This window comes from Chrysochloris asiatica, unplaced genomic scaffold (genome assembly GCF_000296735.1).
Source record: "Chrysochloris asiatica unplaced genomic scaffold, ChrAsi1.0 scaffold00013, whole genome shotgun sequence".
NCBI lineage: Eukaryota > Metazoa > Chordata > Mammalia > Afrosoricida > Chrysochloridae > Chrysochloris > Chrysochloris asiatica.
In genome coordinates, this window is record NW_006408531.1 from 28,308,105 (window position 1) to 28,317,320 (window position 9,216).

The window sequence follows — 9,216 nt, forward strand, 5'->3', positions numbered from 1 at the left end:
CTGGCTGCAGTCTCCTTCTCAGCTTTTCTGAGCTCCTCGTGCTTTTACTCTGTCAATAAAAGTAGCTGCAGTTGGACGCCGGGTGGGTGGTCTGGAGGAAGCGCAGTGGGCACTACTGGTCGTCTGGACCAGGAGTTACCTGTTGAGAGTGAAGAGGACCAAAGGAAATAAGGACCTGGCACTATAAGGGGAGTATGCGTTTAACACTATTCCTTTGGAAATGCAGCTGAGCAGAAGCTTCTTTCAGAGTCTTTACTGTGGCTCTAGATTCCTCCTCCCCTCAGGCAATTCTCTCTGTAGTTAACTCGTCCTTCCTCTCATTCTCTTTATCTCTCTCTCTCCCAACATTCTTCAGAGGATCTGATGTACATTTTGGTTTCTCCTCTGGAGGCTTGGCGTAATAATTTGAAAAGATTTTCCTAGCCTTGGAAGGGGTGGTGGTGGCCCACTGCTTCTCTTTATTCCAAGAGAAAGTGGGGACACCTGGCAGCAGAGAATAAGGTTTCACGGCCCACCCAGGGGTGAAAGAACCAGGGGCCTGCACTACTGAGGGGTGTATGTTCTGATGGTGTTTAGTCTCACCTCTTTTCTCGTAGTACAGCTAGTGGGTAACAAGCCAGCAAAGTAATTTTAATATAAAACTGTGCTATATGTGGTATCTAACAGAATATCTGAAAGACAACCCTTCAGCTGTATATTACACAGCAGCACACTTCTGGAAGGTCACTTTGAAAAAGTTCCTGATTCATTGAGACTGTGTCAAATAATTTAGGTTTAGGTTTGGAAAACAGCTTAAACTTTGCAGGAAAATAAGTTAAATTTGTATATCTCCTTTTCCCCCATTTGTAAATCCTTTTCACTCTTTAGACTTCTTGGATTATCATCAGTTAATGTGTTGATAAATTAGAGGAGGAAAAGAGAAAGGTTATCACCCAATCCATTCCAATTTGCATACACTTGCAATGTTAAATGATATAGTTGCTAATGGCCCCAAAGTGAGAATTTACAAAATGAAATGTCCTGGACACAAAAGGAAATGAACATGAAGCATACCTTTTTTTCCAAGGTGCTAAAAGTTAGGAATCTGAAACACTGACTTTTCCATGATGATTCCTTAATTAAATATTATTTAATACATGATGTTAGAATTTTGAAGACAGGCATTGAGTTTGCTTTCAGTTGGATATTATGAAAAAGACAATAGTCCCATCAAGATTATGATCTGGGATTTATTTTTAAGAATTCCCATTTGTAACATATTTTATTTCACACCCACACACAGAACTCTTCCCTTCCATTGCATAATGTCCAGTTGCAGATGCAGTGAGTTAATCCCTTTGAACCAGAAAAGTTACAGATAACAGGGCAATTCTAATAATGATTATTCAAAAAAGGAGTTACTCTAGTTTTCTGTCCTCTGTTCCTCATTGCCAGCTTTGTTCTCTTTCTCTCTATATAATACCTTAGATCCTGAATATTTGAGCCATAAAGTATGGGGGATTTCAAGACTGTGGGAGGCTCCCTTTGAAAAGGACTCCAGAGATGGTGTTTCTAATCCGGGATACTTGAGCCGGATGGGATGAGATTGCAAAAGGGATGTAAAAAAGTAATTTGGTGAACAACTTTAGGGAAATAAACAAGAAGAAAGACATTTACTTTTCACCGTGTGTTGGTCAGACATATGTTAGTTTGGATGAGAACGGGAATGGCTGTGTAAATAAATAAACAAACCCAGTGAAAAACTTCAGTTATTGAAGCATCTTAGAAAAGGAAAGCTAGATGCAGTGGACAGGAGAAGTTTGTCAAGGAATAAAGAGGAAACATAAGGAAAACATTAAATAAACTGCGAGTGTATTCTTTCTCTCTTGACTCTATGCTTCAGAATAACTTTTTCCTGATCCATGTTACCGTACTATTAAATGTGTTGACTTGCTTTGGCTGCATCTTGGATTCCCTTAACTGTTTTAACAGTTTATGGAAAGCATGCCATAACCTACTTTGTGCAACATAGTCCCATTTATTTCTCAAGAAACCAAAACTCACTCAAGTACTTTAGCTGGCAGTGAATTCCAGGGTCCAAGCCTGAAAGCAAGTTAGAAAACATAGGCTCAGCTAGAGGTCATTACTTATTATTTTTCTCCAGAAAACACTGAAGTCCCATACAGTTTGGATAACTAGGAGGAGTTTAAGAGACTCAAACCAGGAAATAGAATAGTTTTGGACAGAGATAGGGAGTTAAACATATCCAGACTAGTTACTGCATCTTCTCATCTCTCCTCTGCCACCTCCCCGAGTCAGGCAGTGACAGCAGCAACAAGTTATTTTTATCCATTGCAGCAGTGGCATTTTAAGGAAAGAAAATGGTTGTCATATTGTTGCATCCATACTGCAAATATGTGGAAGGGGGCGTGCTCCAGAAAGAGAGAGCAAGTCCAATAGTTTGGAATGGGATATAACTAGTAGTGATGAGTGATGTTTGGCAAAGTTTGGGCTGACATCAGTCATTATACCACAATGCAAACATGCAGATTCTGAAAATGCTCAGCTCTCCAGTTGCTCAGTTCTGGAGGCAAATGGGTAAGTTAAGCAGAGTATTACTGGTGGGACCTGGGGAACTGATGCAGCTAGAAGTCATCCCTGATATACAAAGCAGACAACAGTATTTAAATGAGAGTGGTTGAAGGACAGCTACTCTTTTTGGAGAGAGCGGAAGGAGACAGAATTACTATAGCTATTTAAAATGTGATTAAATGATTATATAGTATTAGAAAAATGGCAGAATCAAGACCCATGATGATTACTTTCTCTCAAGAAGTAAGAATGTCCTAGATGAAGGTATAAGTTTATAAATTGTCGAGAATATAATTGTTGTTGTTGTTAAGTGCCGTCGAGTCGTTTTCGACCCATAGCGACCCTGAATAGGGTTTCCGAGGCTGTAAATCTTTACGGGAGCAGATCGCCTCATCTTTCTCCCGCGGAGCAGCTGGTAGTTTCGAACTGCTGACCTTCCGGTTCGCAGCCCGATTCGTAACCACTACGCTACCAGAGCATATGGTGTACTTATTTTAAACATGCATTATTTTCACCAAGTAATTAATTACTGGATATATTTTAAAAATGAATGCTCAATAATATTTAATATAGAAAATTTAACACCTCAGAACATTTTGTTTGACTACAGAACTTCCGTACAAAGATTTGATTGTGTGTTGCAGTTGAAAGGGCACTAGACTAGGAATCAGGGAATCAAAGTAAGTCCTTGCTTTGTATTTATATTATGTGTCAGATTTCTTCATCTGCAAAATGAGGGATTCAGTTGAATGATCCCTAAAATTCCTTGTAGCTCTGAAAATAATGGCAGTATCTCCAAAAAAGAAAGACAAAGTTGCAATTGCAAATGTCAAAGCTATTTCTAATTATGTGACATCACAGCTTTCACTTACGGAATTATGTTTAATTGAATAGGTCCTGGTTTACAAATATACTTTCAAAATTGTTGATTTTCTGGAAATGCCTAAGCCATTACAAGAATCCTAGTGTTCTATCAAAGAGAGATCCAAGACTCATTTAATCTGTTGATTCATCTTTAGACTATGAGATGACAAGGAACACCAGATTTTAAACTTTAGCCTCTGGGCAGATTCCTGGTAGAGCAAGCAAAAAGCCTTCTGATCCTCAAAGAGATACCACTCAGTCTTGGTTTGTTTTCAGGAACTACAGATGAGTAAGGGTTTCCTGGTGTGGTGCTGAGGGTTAATGCACTGGATTGCAAAGTCTGTTTGAACTGCAAGGTTGGCTGAAGCTCACCAGGTGCTCCTTGGAAACCCTATACAGGGTCTCTATGGGTCAGAACCAACTTGATGGCACTTAACAACAACAACAACAAGGGTTTCATTGAATGAAGACCTCTCTTTTAATTTAGAGTTATGCTTTTATTGTTTCTATATATGTCTTTGGTTTAGACTTTCTAGTTATGATTCTTTTGACCCATGAAACTCTTCAGAAGGTCAACGCTGAAGCTTAGGTGACTGGTTCTTGGGTTTAGGTTGAGACATCCTCTGATAGTAATGTCTCAACCTAAACCTAAGGACCACAGTCACCTAAGCTTCACTATTGACCTTCTGAAGAGTTTCATGGGTCAAAATAATGAGAGTGTCATAAGATGTAGAGTGCAAAGCCAGATGAAGGCTGATATTAATTAAACTTATTTTTCTAGGTGCTTTCGTATTTATTATCACAAAATAGACTCAAAAGACACTCTCATAGATGAGACAGAAGCCAGGAATATAAAATTACTTGACCAAACTTATGTAGAAAGAAAATATCCTGGTCATTTTCTAGTTCCCCAAGTTCTGTTTTCTCTTCCTGGTCCCCAAGAGGTTGTCTTCTATGGACAAATAGCAGAATCAAGAACTCCTTTGCTCTTTGTTGTCTGGTCCAGTCCAGCCAATGGGGTCACCAGCAGGAGACGAGATGGTAGGAAGAAAGGGGTAGTTCTGCTCTCTCCCTGCTTTCACTTTATTCCAGAAATAACCATAGCTCTGTCAGTTGGGTCCAGGTCTTAATGTGGCTTCAATAACACCATTTATTTTCCCTGACTTTTCAGATTGAGGAATGGAAATTACTTCCCACTGTGCCTAGTTCGTAAGTGTTTCAGTATTGGTCAGGCTTCATAAAGTATCTCCCCACAATTCTTTCTGGGTTCCTAAATGTCACAGAAGTGTCAGAGCTGGGACTTGAATCCAGGTTACCTGATTTAAAGCCAGTGCTGTGATTATAACTGAATTGGGTGAAAAGGCCAGGGTAGGGGTATGAGTAAGGAAGGTTTATGAAGTAAGGAGGTAGGCAGGCACACAACAAAGAACAGAGCAAGGTCATGCATTAAACCAGAGTGAAAAACTAAGAATCAGTGTGTCAAGGAGCAAAGCCAGGTTCATGTTCAAAAATGTAGCCAGGCAATCAGAAACACGGAGATAAGCACTTAAAAAGAGAGCAAGGCAATAATGAAGCATCAATAGCAGGTGGTGACATGGATTTTAAGACATCCTTTGGTAAGTAACTTATGCTTTTTCTCTTGTTAGCTCTAAAACCAGCCTTGTACAATTCACATGTAAGTCTACCTTATTGAAAAGGATGTATAAGGATGCCAACTAAGATAAATCAGTCATTCATTCATCTCATAGTTATTAATTGAGGGTGCCTACTACAGAGTCCTGAAGAGCAAAGATGTCATCTTGAGGACTAAGGTGCGCCTGACCCAAGCCATGGTATTTTCAATAACTTCACATGGATGCAAAAACTGGACAGTGAATAAGGAAGATCGTAGAAGAATTGATGCCTTTGAATTGTGGCGTTGGAGGAGAATACTAAAAATGCCGTGGACTGCCAAAAGAACCAATAGATCTGTTTTGGAGGAAGTGCAGCCAGAGTGCTCCTTGGAGGCCAAGATGGCTAAACTTCGCCTCTCATACTTTGGACATATTGTCAGGAGTGACCAGTTGCTGGAGAAGGATATCATGCTTGGTAAGATGGAGGCTTGGAGAGAAAGAGGAAGACCCCAATGAGATGGATCTGCCAGGTGGCATCATTGATGGACTCAAGTGTGGCAGCAGTAGTGAGGTTGGCCCAGGATCAGACATTGTTTCGTTCTGCTGTACATGGGGTCGCTATGAGTCGGTTCCAACTCGATGGCACCTGACAACAACAACAACAACTATGGAGTCCTGGTGTAGCACTGTGGGCTAATACGCCACACTGCAAAGCCCTTTAAACTGCAAGGTCAGTGGTTCAAGCACACCAGTTGCTCCTCAGAAACCCTGTATAGGGTCACTATGGGTCAGATCCGACTCGATGGCATTTAACAACAACTATTACGGTTAACTCCAGGTTAGATACAGAAGTAAAGTTTGATGCATGTTTTTAAAGCAAAGATGCTAGAAGGATGTCTTTTTTGGGTCACATTGGTACTCTGGTAAAATTATTATCTTAATCATGAAGGTCTGATTTAAAAAAATATATAACTAGGAATATTCAAGTCCAGCCTTCAAGTACAATACTCTGAATTAGGGAGTTATTAAAATTCCCATGTAATAAGAGCTATGTAAGGGGTATGTGATGTGTTGTGGGAAGAGAAGAGGAACCTTGCTGGAGGCAGGGGCAAAGAGAGAGAGCTCAAACTCTGCATCCAAGATGTACAGTGTTTAAAAGACTGGCAATAAGTCTTAATGCAAACATGGAAGGATTTTTTTCTTTACTTTAGAATGCTCTTCATTCAGAGGTGGAGGGGTAAGCTCTTCTGGCTTTTTTTTGTGTGTGTGTGTGTGTGAAGGTCAGTAGTCAAGGTTGGCTGCCTGCTTGTTAGGGAGGCAGGATTACTCCCAGGGTGGTATCAACCTCCTTCAACAATTCACTGTGGTTCCACGTTGACCATGTAGAAATGTTGTTAATGGCTGATACCTGTGTGTGTGTGGTGATGGAGGGGGGCCTATGTAAGTTAATGATTTGACCAGTTTATTGTAGCTACACTGTGGGCAGATTTCTCTCATGCCACAAATTATGTCTTATTTCTCCCATTTCTTAGAACTGTTTGCATATACTAAATTAAGTCAAAAAGTTTGGCTATTATAGTTCCAGTTCATACATGCATGAGTTTATTTCAAACAAAACCTGTTTAAATATGTCTCTGGGATCAGTGGATGCCTGAAGCTGAGTTCTCTCAGTAATACCCATGACTTTGTCTTGTTAGGTGCCTTTACACACACACACACACACACACACACACACACTAATGCTTTATGTGTCATGGGGAAAAAAAATTGGGCAGACTACAAAGGTAAATACTACTCCATACACAGCTCTGTTTTATCAGTAGTAATAGACATTAATCTACAAGTAGATACATAGGGAGCAGCCAAGATGAACAGGTAAGAGTAGGTGAAAGGTACTACACTCACAAACATACATAGATTTGGCTGTCAATATATCTACATATTGATTTGTTTGTGCTGGAAACATAAGAGGGCTTCAAACATTTACGGAAAATGAAATGAAAAGATACTGGAATTTCTATGAACATCTTGAAGTCTTCTTACATATCCAAGTATGTAATAGAGCAAGCAAGGGCAAAGGTATGTAAACTTCTTAGCAATATCCAAACATCTTGGGAGAATAAGTAACTGGGCTTGGGTTAGTCCCAGTATGGCTTAGTTTCATAGGACATCAAAGTTAATTGGAATAACATAACCACAAAGACAATGTTCTACATCATAATTTGGTGAGTAGTGACTGAGATATTAAAAGATTGTGAGCAGACTTCTAAGGTGCACCTGTTGGTCTCTCTCCAGCCAGAGCAAAGACAAGTGAAGAAAATCAAAGATGCCTGGAAACAATTAGTCTAAAGGACTAATGGACCACGTGAACTTCAGCTTCCACAATCCTGAGACCAGAAGAACTAGATAGTGCCCAGCTACCTCTGCTGACCATTCTGAGAGGGATTACAAGAGATGTATCTGGATAGAGTGGGAGAAACATGTGGAACAAAACTCAAAATCATAAAAATAGGCCATGACTGGTCTGACAAAGACTAGTAGAACCTCTGAGTCTGTCTTAGCTGCTCTTCAAGCCTGAAAATGAACTCATTCCCCATGACTGCACTTTTCAGTCAAATACTAGACAGGTCTATAGACTGTCCTGGTATAAGTTAATGTGCTGGACTGCAAGGTTGGTTTGATTTTCAAAGTCAGTAGTTCAAATTCACCAGTCGTTCCTTGGAAACGCTATACAGGGTTGTTATGAGTTGGAACCAACTCAACAGCACTTAACATATCCAATGATTTTTGGCCAACACCATAATTGAAATATATCAATTCTTCTCCAGTCTTCCTTATACATTGTCTAGCTTTCACATGCAGTACTTCAGTTATTGTTTTGTCACTTTTTGGAGTTTTGTTTTTTGTGAATGTCTCAGTGTAGCTTCAATGGGCAAAATATTGAATTATTCAAGAATTGTCAAAAGTAAATGAAAGGAAGACAAAGAGTCACTGTACCAAAAAGAAATGTTTGATGTTCAGTCATTTGAAGAGGTAGTATATGATCAAGAGCCAGTGGTACTAAAAGAAGAAGTCCAAAGTGCTATGAATGCACTAGCAAAGAACAAACCCCAAGAACTGGTGGGATACAAACTGAAATCTTCCAACAGACTGATGCAACACTGGAAGCACTCACCACTTATTTATGCCTGGCCAATTGATTGGAAGTGATCCATATTTGTGCCAATGGAATGTATAAATCATTGGACAGTATTATTAATATCATATGCAAGTAAAATGTTGTTGAAGATAATTTAAAAATCACTGCAAGAGTATATTGACAGGGGACTGCTTGAGGTTCAAGCCAGATTCAAATGAGGGTGTGGAAAAAGGGATATCATTGCTGACGTCAGATGGCATAGCTTCCAGCATCATAGCAATCCACAAGTCACCACAGTATGAAAAACTGACAGACAAGTGGTGGAATTAAAGGTCCTGATTACAATGTGAAAAGAAAATTTAAAACAAAATTCAAGATCAATAGCAACAACCAAAAAGATCAGATTTACTAATCTGAAAGAGATTGGAGAATGTGCTGAGAAAATTGCCCTGAGAAAAATTTTCAACTTGGAATCGATATTCCAAGAGTCCACTCTCCAGTTAAATAATAAACAGGTTTATGAAACAAACAAGACTAGTGAAGAATGTGCTCCTCAGGATGATCATCTATGAGGGTGAAGGTGTGCCAAAAAGTATTGCTACTAAGTTTCCATTTTATACATGAATGGATTTATTCTAAACAAAATGTGTTTAAACATGTCTCTACAAGCACAGGCAAGTTGTCTTAATATGCATGTCTTAGGCTCATTAGAGAGCCTTTACAAAAAGATCCAGTCAAAACACTGGCTTCTGGAAAGATCTGATGGACCAGTTAAATTCAAGGTAGACGTATCTGCTCAGAAGGTTATAGTGAGTATTTGGGGGATACCAGAGAGATATTGTGATCAATTTTCTTGAAGGACACAGGGCAATCATGGGAGCTTATTATGGAAATCACCATTGGTGAGATAAAAGTCTGGACATTGTGCCCAGGAATTTTTTTTTGTATCATGACACTACACCTACTCATTGAGGGTAACAGGAACTATTCTATAAGAATTTCATTGAGGGGAGGAACAAACAAGATGGC

At 39.5% G+C, this 9,216-nt stretch overlaps 1 pseudogene; it reads left to right on the forward strand.

Annotated features, from left to right (window-relative positions):
* The first annotated feature begins 2,522 nt into the window (after positions 1–2,522).
* LOC102812720 overlaps positions 2,523–9,216 on the forward strand; it is a 74,615-nt pseudogene continuing 67,921 nt past the window's right edge.